Below are 19994 nucleotides of genomic sequence, written 5' to 3'. Positions count from 1 at the left end.
AACGTGTTGTATTGCACAGATGTCTTTTAAAAAACATGTTTTCTTAGCCTGCGGCAAGGTGTGGGGGAAGGTAATCAGTGCAGCCTCTGGAGGCACCTCCTCCTAGCGCTTTCTCTCTCTGGACTGCGGGTCAAAAACAAGCAGGTTGGTGCTGAAGACCAATTGTTAGTATCTGCCCTGGAGGGTGGTACTGGGGTGGGGGCGGGTGTTCTGTGTAAGAGATTATACACTTTTTCTCATTAAAGAGAAATATTTCCTTCTTATTTCAGTTACTTACCAAATCTATGGGGACCTGTACCTAGATGACCCTGCCTAGGAATAACACATGTCCTCAGTTCATTTGGTCGGCTGGAGATCTTGCCACCGGAAGCCGCTGAGCTAAGAACAGGCCATCTGTTTCTGTTGCGTCTTTACCACTCAGAAAATGCAGAGTGTCCTTAAACGGGGGGTGGGGGGACAGCAAAGTTTACATGTCTTTGCAAATAGCTTTGCTCAGCAGGCAGGACTGAGACAAGAGAGAACTCCATCTGGCCATCCTGTCTTCCACCCACGCTGTTTTCCTGTATCTTTTCTACCTAACGTGGCCACCTTTCTACACTTGAAGAAAAGAGAAGCGGAAAAAAGTTGTGGTCTGGAAAATCTTGAACGTATTCAGTGACTATATACATTCACTTCATCTGCCTTAGGGAGATAAGCGGCATGGAGGAAGGGAAAAGAAATTACTTACTCTATGGGTTATAAAAACTGGAAGACAAATGACCTACAAACCGTACAGTGGTTTGCTTGAGCCGATGCCTGATAAGTTTTCAGGCCTATAGGCACTTTGTAATGTTTACTTCACAGCTGAAAGTGATTTGGCAATTTAGGATCACAGCCATTCAAACTGTTATTCCTCCAGCGTCTCTCAGCCAGTCCTAAAGGTAGTTCTTATCACTTCACTTACTGGAGGAAAAGCGTCAGCAAGTCTTGTATTTATACAGGAAGAACTCTCTAGATAGACTTGTGATCAAACCGGATGATATAGACTTCGGAGATATAAGTCATAAACATCTTGGGAAACTCTACAGACATCTCTGTTGTAGAATGGCCACCACCTCCCTCAAGATGTTAGGCCGGTCCCCTGGGCCCCTGGGAGCTGGTCCTCGCCTCTGCCTTGTGACAGCAAACCAAGGGCTCGTTTTTAATGCTATTAGGAAGCTGTGCCCAAGGCTTTGGCCTTGTTATCTCTCTTAACAATGTTATTTTGTTAGGCTGCAAAATAAGCAGCATGGGGTTAAATGTATTAGCTGCCTTCAAACCTAATTTATCTTCATTCCATCCTAATTTACACTTGGGCTGAATTAATGAGAATGATTTAATTAACACCCTGCGACCATAGTACCAGGAACAGGACAGCTCAGGGGATTAGACCAAGCAGTGGGCTAAGCAGCTGCCGTCCTGCCTCCTGTGGTCCCCTGAACGCCCCACCCGCCTTTCAGGCACGCTGCCTGCTGCTCTTCCAAAAGTGCCCTCTTTGTTCTTTGCACCTCCTTTTGAGTGTGTGTAAGGAAGATGGCATGGCTTTCCTTCCTCGTGTGACTTGTGACATAGGTGTGTGGAGTCAGCGGGGCCTGGAGCCCAACAGAGGTTTGTGCTCTTGCTCCCCTAGTGTCAGATTCGCGCTGGAAGTGAACACCCAGCCGGAGGTGACACGCGCACCTTCCACCCCTTCCCGGCCCGGCGTGGGTGCTGAGCGCAGGCATGCTTGTGTCCTGGGCTCGGCTCCTGTGGGAGGAGAGAGAGGGCAGCAGGGTGGGCAGGGGGAGAGGCTGAGCTGGGACGCAGTCTCGGTCAGAAATGACGCCGTGAAGGCCAGGCTTTCGATGGCTCTATCACCAGTTGCAGAAGGCAGGCTGCCCAGGAGAGGGGCCGTGGCATGCACGTTCCGCAGAGACAGTTCTGAGGACTGCTGCTCACATCTCCGGGACCAGGCACGCTGTCCTTCATTCTCCAAGGAGATTCTGAGGTGCTCAGTGCGATGCCTGCTTTGACTCTTCACCCTCCCACACAGACAACAAGCCTACAAACCTAGGCAAATGTGGCTTCAGTTCCTACCAGCAAAACTCTTTAATAAACGGGAGAATTTTTCTTTTAATTTGACTATTGATTAAAAAGACAAGGATAGGGAAAAAGTAAAGTAATCAATGCAAGAAGTCATCAGCATTGTTCAAGTCAGTTATTTGTCTCTCTGGGAAGAAATAACAGATCTAAACTGATAGTTGTCTAAATTTTGGTTTACCACCTGCTGCATTTATATCTTTTAACTGTATTTGCATTGAACATGTCATGATAAACTTTGAGAGTATTCTTAGAATTGGATCCAAATAGGCATGGTCATATTATAAGTTTTTACTTGTTTCCTAAAAGCGTCTGTTGGAAAAGAAAAGGCAACCCACTCCTGTATTCTTGCCCAGAGAAATCCATGGACATAGGAGCCTGGCGGGCTACAGTCCATGGGGTCACAAAGAATTGGACACGACTGATGTGACTTAGCACGCGAATCCATTATGTCTGTGACTACTTTACGTGTATTTTGTGAATTAAGTTGGATTATAGTGTGACTTTTTAATTTCCAATTGCTCATTGCTGCTCTATAGGAATACAGGGGACTTGTGTATAATGATGTTTAGTGGAAAGTCGTGTGTGGTAGTGTATTTGTGACCTTCAGTGCCGAGCACCACCATGGGACTGTGCCCCCCTATTCAGGGTGAGAGCTGGGGAATTCATTCTTTCTATGAGACTCGCTTTCCACATCCCCAAGTGACATGGCAAGTGGTAGTATATTGATTGCTTACAGGACTGCAGAGGGACACGTTTGAGGCACTTTTGCTTGGTGTTTCTCGGTAAGGTCCCAGTCATTAGTAAATCAAGCCATTCAGACTTGTTCTATTGCAGGGCCGTTTAAAACAAAGATCTTCACAACCTGTGGTGGGTTATTGATTTTAGGGTCAAGCTTTTAAAGCTGCATTTATTATTTTCTCTCTGATCATAAAAGCACTGTATGGTAGAAGGTTGGGGAAAAAACAGAAAAGTAAAAGAAAAAATTAGAGATAATGACACTTAGCATTTAAATTCTAGTCTTTCTGTATCCACATGGTATTTTATTTTTGGCAGTTAATTGGTTAAGGGCAGAGACTCTGGAACCAAGCTGGAATTCCTGCTTTGACATTTACTAAAGAGGTGTTTGGAGGCCAAGTATTGTAATACCTGGGTGCCTTAGCTTCCCAGGTTGCAATATGAGCTAATAACAGTACCTGGCTTAGAGGTTTGTTTGGCTCCTTAATAAATTAGCATATGTAAAGTGAGTAGAACAGAGCCCGGCTAGTGGTAAGTGCTGTATGATGGTTCCTTTTATGATTCTGCAGTCAACTGTTTGAGAATGATACTCCTACAACCCCATAGTTTTTTCCTAGGTCTTCTAATAAAGACTTGAATCCTTATCAAAGCTGCTATTAATATTTCTACAACCTGCCCAATAGCACTGGATTAAAGGACTTTTCCGGTCTTGAATTAATTTATTAATACATATGATTTTGGAGTGTTTATCTGAGGCTGTGCTTCTCTTAAACCCAACTTGTGCAAAAACACTCAAATTCACGGGAGTCACCGCTGCTTCCTTCCATCTCTTACGGACACTTTCTTCTTTTTGTCCTGATTGTTCTTCTGTTGATGATGGAGAAACAATTCTTCACCTTCCATCATCTTAAAAACTAAGCAGATGAAAGGGGAAAGTATTTAAGAAATCATATTTTTTTTAAAGCAGTTTTTAGAAGGCAGCAGGCCAAAACAGTGCATACGTGAAACACAGCCCTGCTTCTTCCTGCCCTGAGGTGCTGGTGGAGGACTGGGTAAAAGCCCACTCCTGTCTGTCAGAATCACACCAGGACCTCTGCAGGGTGGGGTCTTTCACAGCCCAGGGGCATCTGAAACCATTTTCCTTTGCTTCTCCATAATTTTTGAGTGTCCCAAAGCCCGTGGATCTAAACTCTTAATTTGTCCTAAGTAATTACATTGAAGAATTGATCGTTGTTCCAAGCCGTGAAATGAAGGTTTTCTTTGGCCTATAGGCTTTACTGCGGGGCAAGACGCCAAGTCTGAGCATGTCTGGGCATGAAAAAGGGGCCAGAAGCAGGGACCTTTGTGGTCCATGAGCTCCTACCTTTGAATGAGTGAATATTAAGAGGATTTTATGGCACATTGTGAGCACACACTGGACTCAGACCAGAGTCTGAAATCAGGAAGCTGCAAGTCAGAAGAAAGAAAAAATGAACAAGAAGAGAGATGCTGGTGAGTGTGTTGTCTTTAAGTTCTCGTAACTATTTCTCCTCATGATTTTGAAAATACAGCCTGAGCAAGGATATAAAGTCACAAGATATACTCAGCTATTAAAAAGAATCCATTTGAATCAGTTCTAATGAGGTGGATGAAACTGGAGCCTATTATACAGAGTGAAGTAAGTCAGAAAGAAAAACACCAATACAGTATATTAACACATATATATATATATATATATATGGAATTTTTAAAGATAGTAACGATGACCCTATACACGAGACAGTGAAAGAGACACAGATGTAAAGAACAGACTTTTGGACTCTGTGGGAGAAGGCGAGGGTGGGATGATTTGACAGAATAGCATTGAAACATGTATATTATCATATGTGAAATAGATCGCCAGTCCAGGTTCGATGCATGAGACAGGGTGCTCAGGGCTGGTGCACTGGGATGACCCTGGGGAATGGGATGAGGAGGGAGGTCGGAGGGGGGGATTCAGGATGGGGAACACATGTACACCCATGGCTGATTCATGTGAATGTATGGCAGAAACCACTACAATATTATAAAGTAATTAGCCTCCAATTAAAATAAATTTTAAAAAAAGTAAAGTCACAATGTTCCCCTAGACACATAAGTCATTTTTTAAAACAGTCCTAAAATCCCAAATAAAGTTGGAAGACTTGCTATTTCTTGATCTGAGGATATTTGGAAATACTGTAATATCAAGAAGAAATGAGGACTTTAAAAAAGTATATATATTCAAGTAGTTCTAAATCAATTTTCTTACCTGCAATTCTGAAAAGTTGTGGTTCTATTCATTCATTTGTCCACTCATTCAGTCATTCACCCAGCCAATATTTACTTACAGGCATCATATTAATACTTAAAGCTGGGGAAGTCCCCAGTTCCATTTTATCTAGCCTTCTACTGTGATTTTACACTGTGTAGGCTCGGCTTGCCATCAATGTCCTCGTATTTGCATTTCGAATGTGTCTCTTCCCAAAGCTGAAACCACAGAAAAAGTCATATAAAGAAACTTGAAAGAAATAAGCGGGAAAGAACATAAACACAGGCAGAAAAGGAGCTCAATTTCTGTCACCCTGATTGCTGTTAGTTTAGAAGGAAACCAAGAGAAGGCCGAGCGCCGGGGTTGTGAAATGGTGGTCTTCAATTGCCATTTTTCACCCAAGGATTATAAATAAAGCTTTTATTGCCTCATTAAAAACTGGCCTGTTAAAAATGGTTAAGTGGCTCAGAATGCCACTAGCCAAGAAAGGAAAAGGGAAACCTTACAGGCAGGAGGTGAGAGTCAATACTCACCTTCTTGGCAAAGCCAAGGGCTTCTGTTTTCAAGAGATGCAAGGAAACATCTCGGGTCCCCAAAACTGTGCATCAGTTTCTTCTGCATCTGGTTTGGGTCCCTTGCCCCAAATCAGCAGGAACAGCAAGTAACACTGATGTTTCTGACTGATGGTGTTCCAGGCAGATTCTCGATCAGTTTCATCAGCATGAATTTTCTCTCTCACTTGTGTATTTTTTTTAACTTTTTACTTTGTATCAAAGCATAGCTGATTAACAATGTTGTGATATTTCCGGTGGACAGCGAAAGGCCTCAGGCATGCATACCGTGGATCCATCCTTCCCCAGACTCCCTTTCCACCCAGGCCACAGAACACTGAGCAGAGTTGCCCGTGCTGCCCAGAAGGTCCTTGTTGGTCATCTGTTACAAACAAGTCACTGGTATATTTTTAAAATGCCATACACAATGTTGCATAATTTAACCAAGTTAAAACTTTAAAAACTCTCTCAATATTTTCTGTATATATTTTTCTGCTACAGACAAAAGTTGTTTTTTTCCCCTTCCTGGTTACACAAGAAAGGAAACTGTCTTCCTGAACAAAGTCACGAATGGGACACCGCGGGGCAGGCCGGAGAAGCAGGGCCACAGTGCAGAACTGGGGTGAAGCAACAGTGCCCTCTCCTGACCGCAATGAAGAGTCACACAAAATTCAAGATGCTCAGACCCTAGAGATCTGCTTTAGGACTTGGTGCCTGTAGGTAACCATGGTGTATTGTGTACTTGACATTTTGCCAAGAGGGTAGGTCTTAAGTGTTCGTATCACATTTTAATGATAAATAAAGAGGACAGGAGGAAACTTGGAGGTGACGGTTATGTTCATGGCTTAGATTGCAGTGATGGTATAGACTTAATCCCAGATTCATCAAGTTGTATATATTAAAAATGTACAGCTTTTTGGAACATATTTGAGTCAGTTCTAATGAAGTGGATGAACCTAGAGCCTATTATACAGAGTGAAATAAATCAGAAAGAGAAAAACAAATATTGTATGTTAACACATACATATGGAATCTAGAAAGACAGTACCTATTTAGTGGGCACCCATGAAGAGGCAGACAGAGAGAACAGACTTACGGTCACAGCTTGGGGAGGGAGGAAGGAGAGGGTGAGATGAATGGAGAGAGAAGCAGGGAAACGTACACACTGCCATATGTGAAATAGACAGCCAGTGGGAATTAGCTGTATGATGCAGGGAACCCGAACAGGGGCCCTGCAACAACCTAAAGGGCTGGGAGGTGGGAGGGAGGCTCAATAGGGAGGGGACATAGATACACCTATGGCTAATTGATGTATGACAGAAATCAAACCAATGTCCTAAAGCAATTATCCTTCGATTAAAAATAAATTTAAAAACAAAAAATGTACAGCTTTTTGTGTCAGTTATATCTCAGTAAAGTGCTTTTCTTAAGCAAAAACACACACAACCAAGATATGGGAAAAGAAATAGTGAACACGGTGTGGAGCCTTTTGTGTAGCTATGTAGCCCTGAAGGTCATGACTCACATGAGCACTGTCAGCTGTGATCTGGGGGCTGACAGTCTGCAACTCTTATGACCTACAGCCTGGCAAACAGAGGGCACAGCTAGGCCCAATATAAGTTGTCCTAAAGGTTGCTGGACAGGGACCCCTTTGTCCACTGGGATGGTCTTGGAGCTGATAAGAATGACAAGAATCCCCAGCATTTATTTTATCTTGTTATTGCTGTTCAGTTCGTAAGTGGTGTCCAGCTCTTTGTGACCCCACGGACTGCAGCACGCCAGGCTCCCCTGTCCTTCACTATCTCCTGGAGTTTGCTCAAATTCATGTCCATTGAGTCAGTGATGCTATCTAACCATCTCATCCTCTGCCATCTCTTTCTCCTTTTGCCTTCAATCTTTCCCAGCATCAGGGTCTTTTCCAATGAGTTGGCTCTTCACGTCAGATGGCCTAAGTGTTGGAGCTTCAGCTTCAGCATCAGTCCTTCCAATAGATATTCAGGGTTGATTGCCTTTAGGATTGATGGGTTTGGTCTCAAGAGTCTTCTCTAGCACCCACAATTCGAAAGCATCAATTCTTCAGCGCTCAGCCTTTGTTATGGTCCAATTCTCACATCCATATATGACTACTGGAAAAAACCATAGTTTTGACTACATGGGCCTTTGTTGGCATAGTGATGTCTCTGCTCTTTAATACACTGTCTAGGTTTGTTATAGCTTTCCTTCCAAGGAGCAAGCATCTTTTAATTTCATAACTGCAGTCACCATCAACAGTGATTTTAAAGTAAAATAAAAGTGTTAGTTGCTCCCAGCAATCTTGATTCCGGCTTGTGCTTCATCCAGCCCAGCACTTGGCATGATGTACTCTGCATATAAGTTAAATAAGCAGGGTGACAATATACAGCCTTGACGTACTCCTTTCTCGACTTGGAACCAGTCTGTTGTTCCATGTCCAGTTCTAACTGTTGCTTCCTGACCTGCATACAGATTTCTCAGGAGGGAGGTAAGGTGACCTGGTATTCCATCTCTTGAACAATTTTCCACAGTTTGTTGTGATCCACACAGTCAAAGGCTTTGGCATAGTTGAAAAACTCTTGCTTTTTCAATGATCCAGTGGATGTTGGCAATTTGATCTCTGGTTCTTCTGCCTTTTCTAAATCCAGCTTGAACATCTGGAAGTTCACGGTTCACATACTGTTGAAGCCTGGCTTAGAGAATTTTGAGCATTACTTTGCTAGCCTGTGAGATGAGTCCAGTTGTGCAGTAGCTTAAACATTCTTTGGCCTTGCCTTTCTTTGGATTGGAATGAAAACTGACCTTTTCCAGGCCCCACTACTAGTTTTCCCGATTTGCTGGCGTATTGAGTGTAGCACTTTCACAGAATCATCTTTTAGGATTTGAAATAACTCAACTGGAATTTCATCACCTCCACTAGCTTTGTTGATAGTGATGCTTCCTAAGGCCCACTTTGACTTTGCATTCCAGGATGTCTGGCTCTAGGTGAATGAGCACGCCATTGTGGTTATCTGGGTCATAAAGATCTTTTTTGTACAGTTCTTATGTGTATTCTTGCCACCTCTTTATATCTCTGCTTCTTGTGCCAAAGACTACACACACCCACCTTATTTAATCCCCGCAATGACCCTAAGAGACTGAAGGTCTCAATGGGGGAATCCAGAACCCAAGGTGGGTTTCATCACAGTAGAGTTGTGTTCCTAACCACTGATCCACCCTGCCTCCTCTACTGTCCTAATTAGCTTGGGCCCCTGCTTTTCCAGCCCCTGGAAGGCCAGATGTGGACCCCTGGTATATATGCAGTGAATTTACAAGAGAAGGAAAAGAAGTGAATTGTTTGGCTTGCTCTGCTCATAAGGATGTGACAAATGAGAAGCTGGAGTCAACTGACTAAAATTACATTTTTTTTAATTATTCATTTTTACACTTTAACTATAGTTGATTAAACATGTTATCAGATCATTCTTTCATTCTGGCACACTATACCCACTAGAAATTGGTACATCAATTCACAAGCAAAATAATGTCCTAATCAAATTGCTTTTTAAAATGTAACTCAGACATAGTCTCCTAACTATGGTACGAAGCACTATTTCTCCAACTGTGTGTACATTAAGTGGCTTCAGTCATGTCTGACTCTTCACGATACTATGGGCTGAAACCTGCCAGGCTCCTCTGTCCATGGAATTCTTCAGGCAAGAATACTGGAGTGAATTGCCATGCCCTCCTCCAGGCGATCTTCCAAACCCAGGGATCAAACCCGAGTCTCATGTCTCATGCATTGGCAGGCAGGTTCTTTACCTCTAGTGCCAACTGTGACTTGACACCAAATGCTAAGAGACACATACCTGTCCACTTCATTGTCTAAAATCCAAATGTCTGGTAGAGCTCTGCGTATCCTCCTGGAAGGATTTGTAGAAAACATGCAGTGGAAAATAAAGGACGCACTGTACTGCTTGGCTATATCCAGCAACTGTGAAATTATGCTTAAAAGCCTAGGATACATAGGTTATGGTAAAGTTTGAAATCTTTTGATTGGACAGTTGTTTACAGATGGGAGGCTTCCCTTGTAGCTCAGTTGGTAAAGAATCTGCCTGCAATGCAGGAGACCTGAGTTTGATTCCTGGGTCAGGAAGTTCCCCTGGAGAAGGACATGGCGAAGGATGTTGTCAGTGAGGAGGCATGGATCCTCCGTTAGAATGTGATGGTGCTTTTCACTCACTGAAGAAGCCAAACACAATAAAACCTCAATTGTCTAGAAGCCAAATCGCTAGAATGACTAATAAAACATTTTCCTGTACTGAACTTTTGGAAGAAAGATGCTGAACACAAGCATATGTCCGTGTTGGAGCTTTTCTTTTTTAAGGCAAGTAACATCTACCTAAGCAACAAATCAGTAAGAAAAATCTCAAATTGGGAAATAAAGGTGCACAGTGTGAAGGCAGTATTGACAGATGCGAGGAATGGCTGGAGGACAGCTGCCTCTGCAGAGTGGGCTGAAGCTGGCAGGGGTGAGGCCCGGGGCTGCTGCCCTCCTCTTGTCCTTCTGTGCCGGTTCTGCATCCACGTGCCTTTACTACTTTGGTTAATGTTAGGAATTTTTGAAAGGAAACCACAAAAATTAAAGTGTTATTTATTTACTCCCTAAAGTTTTTTTTTTTTTTTAATATGGACCATTTGTAAGGTCTGCATTGACTTTACTACAATGTTGCCCCTGTTCTATGCTTTTGCCATTGGCCACAAAGCACATGGGATCCCAGCTCTCTGACCAGGGATCAAACCCGGACCACCACCACCTCTGCCACTATCCCTGCCTCTCCCAGCACGGGAAGGCGAAGTCCCAACCACTGGACCTCCAGGGAAGTTCCCAAAATGTTATTAAAAACAAAAAATATCTGCAGAAACCAACCTACCATTATAATTCTCCTTCAATTAAAAATAAGTAAGTTGGGCTCCTTGGTGTTCCAGCGGTTGAGAATCTGCCTCGCAGTGCTAGGGACACCAGTTGGATCCCTGATCCAGGAAGATCCCACCTGCTGAGCTCACGTACCCTGAGAGCCCATGCTCTGCAACAAGGAAACCACCGAAGTGAGAAGCCCGCCCACTGTGACACAGCGTAGACCCCGCTCTCTGAAACTAGAGAAAGCCCAAGTCCAGCAACAAACACCCACCGGAGCCAAAAAACAAAATAAATAAATCTAAAAAAAAACACAAAAAACCCACACATCTCCCCCATCAAAAATAAATAAATAAGAGGAAAAGAATATCCATTTATTATCTCACAGTGGGTCAGAAATGCCAGCACAGAGTGGCTCAACTCTTTCCTCTGCTCAGAGGCTCCTGTGACTGAAGTCCTGGTTCAGACAGCCTGAGCTCTTATCAAGAGGCTTTGAGGAAGATTTTGTTTCCAAACTAATTTCAGGTTGTTGAAAGAATTCACTTCCTTGAGGTTGTAGGACTGTGCTCTCCATTTCCTTGACTCATAAGCCTCTTCATCTTCAAGCCAGTAATGGTGCCTCAAATGCTTCTCCCAAACTTATGTATTCCCCTCTTCTGTCTGCCTTCTCTGCTTTTAACGGCTCGTATCATTTCATTGGATCCACCTGGATAATACAAGATAATCTCTCTATCTTAAGGCCAGTTAATTAGTAACCTTGATTATATCCACAATGTCCCTTTTGCTACAGTTCAAGTGAGTTGCTCAGTCATGTCCTACTCTTTGTGACCCCATGGACTGCAGCACACCAGGCTTCCCTGTCCATCACTAACTCCCGGAGCTTCCTCAAATTCATGTCCATTGAGTTGGTGATACCATCCAACCATCTCATCCTCTGTCGTCCCCTTCTCCTCCCACCTTCAATCTTTCCCAGCATCAGGGTCTTTTCCAATGAGTCTGTTCTTCGCATCAGATGGCCCAAGTATTGGAGTTTCAGCATCACTCCTTCCAATGAACACCCAGGACTGATCTCCTTTAGGATGGACTGGTTGGATCTCCTTGCAGTCCAAGGGACTCTCAAGAGTCTTCTCCAACGCCACAGTTCAAACACATCAATTCTTCAGTGCTTAACCTTCTTTATAGTCCAACTCTCACATCCATACATGACTACTAAAAAAACCATAGCTTTGACTAGACAGACCTTTGTTGGCAAAGTAATGTCTCTGCTTTTAATATGCTGTCTAGATTGTCTTTTGCTACACAATACAATATAACCATGAGCATTACAAAGGAGGGCAGAGGTCCTGGGGGCCAAAATTCTGCCAGCTACACAAGCTTAAATATTGAGATTAAAATCAGCAGTTCTTGGAAATGGATGAAGGCACAATAATTACATACTTCTTCCTTGACAGATGCAAGTGGAGAGAAGTTACAGCCCAGTGTCAGGTTAACGAGCTACTGTTCTTTGTCAGCTGGTATCATCAGATGCGCTGTAGGTAGGTCTGACCCATAACCATGAGTAATGGGAATCGGATGAGAACAAGCGTGTCCTGACCTCTAGTCCCAGACCTGGAGTTTGTTAAAAACAAGACAACAGAGATCACTTATGCTAAGCCTCACATCTCCAAACTGAGACTTAATTTATAGTTCCAACTCTCCTGCAAATGGAATCTTAAACCAGTCAATCAGAAATGGCCTGATCAACACTAGTTAGGTCATCTGCCTGATAGCCCTGCCACACCCTAAAGAAAAGCAACTTTGCAATAACCAACCTGCTTTTCGCCCTCTATAACTTGCTTGTCCTTGCTTCCTTCTGCCTGTAAGAGTCTTCCTTTCTGTGTAGCTCCTTAGAGCTCCTTTCTGTCTGCTAGCTTGGATGCTGCTCAATTCAATTCAATTTCTGCTCAAATAAACTCTTAAATTTTTTGATATGCCTCAGATTATTTTTTAACAAGGTCTTTGAGCAGGTCAGTCCATCTCTTGAGGCCCTGGTTTTCTCAAGAAAATTTGTAAGAGGAAGGAATTGAGCCAATAGTTTCTTCTAAAAAAAAATGCTATTTTTAATACAATATAGACTCAAAATATAAATGGCTTCTTCTTTTTTAATGATAGAATGTTTGGACCATTTAAAATTATTTTCATAAAGCAATGCAAGATTCTCAGGCATCAAACAAGAAGACCATTCATAGAGAACTGCAGTTTTCAGTGTTTTGTGCTTTATTATCTTCAAACGTCCTTGGCAAACTAGACATTCTAGTTGCTGCTGCTGTTTAGTGCTACATCACGTCCGACTCTTTGCAATCCATGGACTATAGCAGCCAGGCTCCTCAGTCCATGGGATTTCCCAGGCAAGAATATTGGAGTGGGTTGCCATTTCCCCCTCCAGGGGCTCTTCCTGACCCAGGGATACAGCATTGGCAGGTGTCTCCTGCTTGGCAGGTGGATTCTTTACTGCTGAGTCACCTGGGAAGTCCAGATATTCAAGTTATTGGGGACAATTTTCCTGATGAGAAATATTCCAAGAGAATAAATCCAGAGTCACGTAGCTGTGAAGCGGCGGTGTCGCAGCCTGCACACGGGTCCTTTCAGCCGCCACCGGATGGCCTGGTGTGTCTAGTCCCTAACCCAGCGCACAGTAGTAAAACAACTAATATTTTTAGAATGAACAAGTGGATTGTTTAACAAATGAGTGACTCTCAACCATTTCATAATTCATAAAGAAATATCCAAAGTATGCTCATTGCTCTGTACTTGCTAAGCCAAGAAAGTCTAACAAAGCATTAAACATAGATGTCAACTTGGACTAAGCCCAGATGATTTACCTGGTATTATCTGGAAAACCCCATTTCCAGAATATTTTGCTTAATCGGAGTTTCACTGGATGCCTCAAGTAACAGGTCCACATTCAGAGCCAATGAATTAGAGGAAGTTCCCTCAAATCTCCAAAGATGAACCATCATCAATATATGATAAATTGTTGTTGTTGTTGTTATTGTTTAGTCACTAAGTCATCTCTGACTCTTGGCAACACCATGGAATGCAGCATGTCAGGTTTCCCTGTCCTTCACCATCTCCTAGAGCTTGCTCAAACTCATGTCCATTGAGTCAGTGATGCCATCCAACCATCTCATCCTCTGTCGTCCCCTTCTCCTCCTGCCTTTAATCTTTCCCAGAATCAGGGTCTTTTCCAATGAGTTGGCTCTTTGCATCAGGTGGCTAAAGTATAGGAGCTTCAGCCTCAGCATCAGTCCTTCCAAAGAATATTCAGGGTTGATTTCCTTTAGGACTGACTGGTTTGATCTCCTTGCAGTCCAAGGGACTCTCAAGAGTCTTCTCCAACACCACAGTTAAAAGCATCAATTCTTTGGCGCTCAGCTTTCTTTATGGTCCAATTCTTACCTTTGTTAGCAAAGTAACGTCTCTGCTTTTTAACACACTGACTAGGTTTGTCATATCTTTCTTTCAAGAAGCAAGCGTCTTTTAATTTCATGACTGGAGTCACCAACTGCAGTGATTTTGAAGTCCAAGAAAATAAAGTCTGTCACTGTTTCCATTGTTTACCCATCTATTTGCCATGAAGTGATGGGACCAGATGCCATAATCTTAGTTTTTGAGTGTTGAAGTTTTAAGCCAGCTTTTCCACTCTTCAATGGATATTCAGGGTTGATTTCTTTTAGGATTGACCTTTGCAAATAACTTGAGTCTCCTTGGAAGTATGGACCATTCCAACTGTAAACTAAACAACATCACCGTGCTTTTCCTCTCAAGATAAAAAAGTGTTAAATCACCCAAAGAGCCAGTCACCCAAAGAAGAGGTAATTTATTTCTGCTCCTTGGTGATTAATTGGTCTGCACCCCTTGGTGCAAGAAATGATAAGACTTAAGTAATGGAAAAGCAGGGCATATCTCCCAGTGGGAAAGCCTCACAGTGAGTCATTCTTGTTAATTCTGACATGCCAGCACAAATCCTCCTGGTCTGTGGTCTGGTGGGTAAATCTATTCACCAGCTCTATGTAACACTACCTTTATGTCAGGCAAACGAGAAATTCCCTTAAAAGTCTAACCCTAACTTATTTTGTTGGGTCTGGTACTTAAGTCTGGAGTAAGCAGCCTGCACAGAAATTAAATTCAAGCTCACTTTGAAGTCCATAGGTAATACAAAACACACAGATCATCTGTAAATTATAATTCATGTCCATTTATACTCACATCATGACTTACAGAGTGTATTGAATGTTCTTAGTCACGCTGTGAGGTAAATACTATCATTATCCTTGTTTTGTTAATGAGGAGACAGGGAAAGCAATGTAATTTAATTTGCCAGAGAGCCCACAGTTAACAAATGGCAACTATCAGAGCCCAGACTTTTTTCCTCAGAACCTGAGTTCTTCCTACTTTGTGTGCCTCCTGGTCAGAGAATCCACTCAGGTAGCCAGCAAGCAGCTCCTGAATACAGAATGACTTCTTACCTTCGTGTCCTTTCTCAGTCAAAGGTAGGAAAAATCATAACAGCTCTCATGCTTGGGGACATCCTGCTCAATTTTTTACATTGAAAGGGGTCCTTATACTTGGGTAGTAATCGTGAAACTTAGGACACCATCTTAGAAGTATAAGAAATGCAATTTTCTTTTTTTAATATTTTCTTTTGTTTTTTGTATTTTTTAATGATCAAATAGCTAACTTTTTAATTTTAATTGGAGGCTAATTACTTTACAATATTGTGGTAGTTTTTGCCATACATTAACATGAATCAACCATGGGTGTACACGTGTTCAGGTGTACATCCTGACCCTCCTCCCACCTCCCTCCCCATCCCATCCCTCTGGGTCGTCCCAGTGCACCAGCCCTGAGCACCCTGTCTCATGCATCGAACCTGGACTGGCGATCTGTTTCACATATTGTAATATACATGTTTCAATGCTATTCTCTCAGATCATCCCACCCTCGCCTTCTCCCACAGAGTCCAAAAGTCTGTTCTTTACATCTGTGTCTCTTTCGCTGTCTCACATATAGGGTCATCGTTACCATCTTTCTAAATTCCATATATATGCGTTGGTATACTGTCTTGGTGTTTTTCTTTCTGACTTCACTCTGTATAATAGGCTCCAGTTTCATCCACCTCATTAAAACTGATTCACATGCATTCTTTTTAATGGCTGAGTAATATTCCATTGTGGATATGTGTGTACCACAGCTTTCTTATCCAGTCTGTGCTGCACCTCATGTGGGCCTGACCCACGTGCTCCCCAACCAGGGATTGAACCCTTGCCCCTTGCATTGGAAGAACAGAGTCTTAACCACTGCATGATCAGGGGAGTCCCTAATTTTCTTTTTCTAGGTGTTTTGGTGAAAACTTAACTTGAGTCATTGAATGAATTCCCTCCCTCACCGCCCACCTTCCCACTTTTCCCCTAGGGCTGTGTCCAAGTTCCAAAGTGTTTTTTAAGGTCAAGGGTAGAGGCCCATCTAGTCCCCTCCACCATCTGTCTATGACAACAAGCCAAAACAACAATCACCCCTTCTCACCTTCATTAGGTGGTCGCAGAGCCACCCCAACTTCCCCGGCCCTCTCAGTTACCCTGTGGCATTTTGCTGCCCTCATCACACTGGAAACCGTGGTAGGTTTATGTCTATGGCACTTTTGACCCAAACTCACCACACAGCTCGCTTCCTCTGAGGTCACGTCACAGCCCCAGGCCTATCCCATCAGGAGCAAGGGGGAGACACCTTCTCAGGGAATCACCCACATCTGTACCAGTGACACTGTCTCTTTTGGTGTCAATTATTTTTACTATCTGCTTGTCTCAGGTCAGATTTGGAGAGGGAAATGACAACCCACTCCAGTGTTCTTGCCTGGAGAATCCCATGGACAGAGGAGCCTGGCAGGCCACGGTCCATGGGGTCGTGGAGAGTCGGACACGACTGAAGTGACTGGGCACACATTTTTACTTTCTACTGTGCCTTCTGAAACAGAATTTTTAGACAATACAGTCTATTAAGTTTCACTTCAAAAAACCCAATGCCATTTCCTAACTGTAGTGTCGAGGAGAAACAAAAGGAAAATTATAGTAAAATCATATGCACTTAAATATGTGAGTGCCCTAGCAAGACTACGCCAAACGACATCAAAAGGGGCCAGACAGCTGCCCACGTACACGGAGTGACGGTGAGCGTGGGTCTCCAGATGCAGCCTGAACCTGGGCCGCACGCTGCCCATTCACGTCCCCTGACTCACACTACATCAGCAACACGATTTAACAAGATGATGGCCCACTCTTGCCAAAGCCCCAGAAAAAACAAAGAGCTGTCTCAGTTTTCACAGTAGTCCCATCCTAGATAATTTGATGGGTATTAAAACACCACACAAGTGCTGTGTGTTTATGAATGAAGCAGGTAACTTCCACTTCTGGCCAAAATGGAATCACAGGGACCATATTTATCTTCCACTTTTAAAACCAGACAAAGCATAAGAAACGAGGGCCCTCAGACATTGTGTTATCAGGCAATGAAGGCCAGACGTACAGGCCACGGTCCAACCTCAGAGCCACCCCTCTGCCAACAGGACCTCTAGGCACCTCCTCTAGCTTTGCTGAATGAACAGACACACATTCACAGTTTACTAAGTGGGGTTTCCTCAGGAGTTGTGGTGATGTTGATGGTGTGGCTGTCAATGTAGATCATTTTGACAAAGCTCCTAGAATTCTGCCATGACGGATTCATTTCTGTTAAACGTCAGGGTGATTGTGCACCACACTGGCCTGACAGGCGTGAACTACACAATGTCCACCCATTAGCGTTTCTGGAGACCCTTCTACATGTCTGGTTGTGGGGGTCTGAGGATACACCTCCAGGGAGCTCAGAGTAGGGGGGTTCTAGCCTAAGGCTTCTGAGTCAGCCATGAGGCCGCCTCACACCAAGCACCTTAGTTACCTACACAACAGAAGGTGAAAATGTCGTGTGTCCTGTGGACGCCCGCTTGGGTGGCTCTGGGGGCACACGGCGAGCCTGCCCAGCTCTCTCCGGGTAAAGTGGCCTTCACCTCCTTGCCCCACTTGGGCGTGTGCCTGGGCAGCCAGGGGCGGCCAGCTCACACTAGCGCCCAGTGTGAGGAGCCAGCACGTCTTCAGAATCTGGCCAGCTTAAAACACCCATCCCCAGGCATCAGCAGGTATAGTCCTTTCCATGGTGTACTTTCTATTGAACCCTCACACAGGCAACTCTCAGACTTTAATGTGTGTTAAAATCACTCGAGGATCTTGTCCAACTGCAGACTCTGACCCAGAAGGTCTGGGTAGATGCAGAGATCCTGCTTTTCTTTTCGGGTTTTTTTTTTTTTTTTTTTTTTTTTACTGCCCTGGGTCTTTGTTATGGCTTGTGGGCCCTGCCATGGAACACAGATCATAGAGCACACGGGCTCAGCAGTTGCACAGAATGGGCTTACTTGCCCCACGGCATGTGAGATCTTAGTTTCCTGACCAGGAATCGAACCTGCGTCCCCTGCATTGGCAGGTGGAGTCTCAACCACTGGACCACCAGGGAAGCCCCAGAGGTTCTGCTCCCAGGTGACATCTGTGATGCTGAGCTGCAGGACACACCTTTGTAGCGAGGCCTCGCTTGGCAGCATCACAGAAGCCGTCTGTAACCACAGAATCACACCGAGACATTTCCGTAGTGATAGGAACAGCTCTTTGATCCCCTGGGGCTGCAGCCCCTTGGACATGAGGTTCGCCTTCATTCCTTAGTTAAGGGGATCCAACTCAAATAAATACATTGCATAGAATATAGGGAGAATAACAGACTTTCTGGGGAAGTAAGGGACGGCTTCCAGAAGGAGGTGATTTCTGAGCTGGGTGTGTAAAGATAGACATTCAGCAGATGGAGAGGAGGCATAGACATGGAGGGATGTCCCTGCAAGGCACCGCAGCCACACTGACAGGTTAAACTGTTTCTACACCACGGAACGTGTATTTTTGAGAGAGTGCCCTGACTGCTGCGTAGGGCGTCCGCTAGAGAGGCGGGGGGCCAGGGCCAGGGAGACAGCTCAGTCCAATGCAAAGGACAGGTAAGCCTGGACTAAGGGGAGGGAGCGGGGAGGCAGGAGCCTGTGGATGCAGGGCCTGCTGACTTTTACTGGGACCGTTGTGGGAGTGGGAGGTAGGGGGCGCAATTGTGTAGCTGCTGAAGCTGGGTGGGGCTGACTATCCAGGAGACAGACACCAGCTCTCTGACCTTGGTTTCACCAGCACAGGAGTGGTGCTGGTGACTAGTCCTCCAGGGAGGGTGCAGGTGTGGTGAGGCACTGGGAAATCACACGCAGCGGTTCAGGGTACCCTTTCCCATTTCAACAGTACTGATGTCTTAACATGAGGACGTAAAATGATGTGCCTGCTTACGCCAGGCACTAAGAAGGACTGTGGTAAGAGCATCACCAATATACAGATAAGTATGGGGATACTAACTCTTAAAGCGCTGAACCTTTTTTTTGTGGTTGCTAACTTTGGAGAGTTTCAGACATCTGACTGTTGATCTCTCGGCATCTATAAGTCATCATTCATTATTGTGTGGCAAAGCCAGTTAGAACTAGTCAGCAATCAGTCTCTATGCTAATTCACACAATTAGGTACTGTACTATGATTAAATGCAAATGACTTGAGTCAATGAAAAGAATCAGAGTTTGTTTTTAAGGGATCCAAATCTGATTTTCACAGCAAAAATCAGTCTTGGACCTGAGGAAGGCTGAGCACGAAGATGGCTGTGTGTGTGTGTGTGTGTGTGTGTGTGTGTGTGTGTGTGTGTGTGTGTAATGTGAACCTTCTTTGTCCCGGTCACATGAACTTACAGTTCCCATCCTTCAGTGGCTCCCTTTTCACAACCACAGGATCTGGTTTATCTGGCTTCATCTCCACTCCAGCCACCCTCCACAGTCCAGGACCTTGGTACTCACTGTTCTCCTGCCCAGAGCAATCTTCCATAGATATCAGCAAAACCAGATATCTTTGCTCAGATGTCTCCTGATTAATGAGGCTGTCCCTGGGTTCCTGATCAGAGACAAGCTCCTCTCTCTCCATCGCTTTACCCTGCTTTATTTTTCTTCAGCACACTTGTCACCACATCAGGGCATATACTTATTTATTATTTGTAGCCACCACTAAAAATCAAGCTCCATGAGGGGAGAGACTTTGCTATTTTATTTTGCTCTCTGCTGAACCCTCAGCACCTAGAACGTTGCATGGAAATAACATGTGTGTGTTAGTCACTCAGTTGTCTCACTCTTTGCAACCCCGTGGACTGTAGCCCACCAGGCTCTTCTGTCCATGGAATTCTCCAGGCAAGAATACTGGAGTGGGTTGTCATGCCCTCCTCCAGGGGATCTTTCTGACCCAGGGATCAA

Source organism: Cervus elaphus, chromosome 25, assembly GCF_910594005.1.
Source record: "Cervus elaphus chromosome 25, mCerEla1.1, whole genome shotgun sequence".
NCBI classification, from domain to species: Eukaryota; Metazoa; Chordata; class Mammalia; order Artiodactyla; family Cervidae; genus Cervus; species Cervus elaphus.
Note: the sequence above shows the minus strand (reverse complement) of the source record.